Below are 484 nucleotides of genomic sequence, written 5' to 3'. Positions count from 1 at the left end.
CCGGTGCACCCAATTTGGCTACTTTTTGCCCGCGGGTTATGCAGTAATCCAATCCCTCTGTCTGAAATGTCAACAATTGACCCCAAGGATATTTTTTACATTTTCTGAGGAAGAATGTATGGAAGGACGCAGAAAATGGAAAGATTTTTGAGGGAATGAATGTAACAACTTTTACGACACTGTATCCTCCCTGTGTTAAAAGTTAGTTTGCTGTCAGTCATCCAGGAAAAACAATGTTGCTTTAGTCTGATAAAGCAATTTCATAGTCCCTCCCTCCCTTTCTCTTTGTTTAGCCCTCCTAAATATGTTTCTGGTTTAATATTTTGTCATATCGTTTCCAAATATCAAATAACAACATTCGCGTCACGGCGAGCTGACATTTTCCTTTCCTAGTTTTGAAATACGATCACTTTGGCCGAATCATTTCCAGACAGATTGGAAACATGAAAAATAATCAAATCACCTTTCTGTTGAAATTGCCTTA

Source organism: Penaeus monodon, chromosome 19, assembly GCF_015228065.2.
Source record: "Penaeus monodon isolate SGIC_2016 chromosome 19, NSTDA_Pmon_1, whole genome shotgun sequence".
Classification (NCBI taxonomy): Eukaryota; Metazoa; Arthropoda; class Malacostraca; order Decapoda; family Penaeidae; genus Penaeus; species Penaeus monodon.
Note: the sequence above shows the minus strand (reverse complement) of the source record.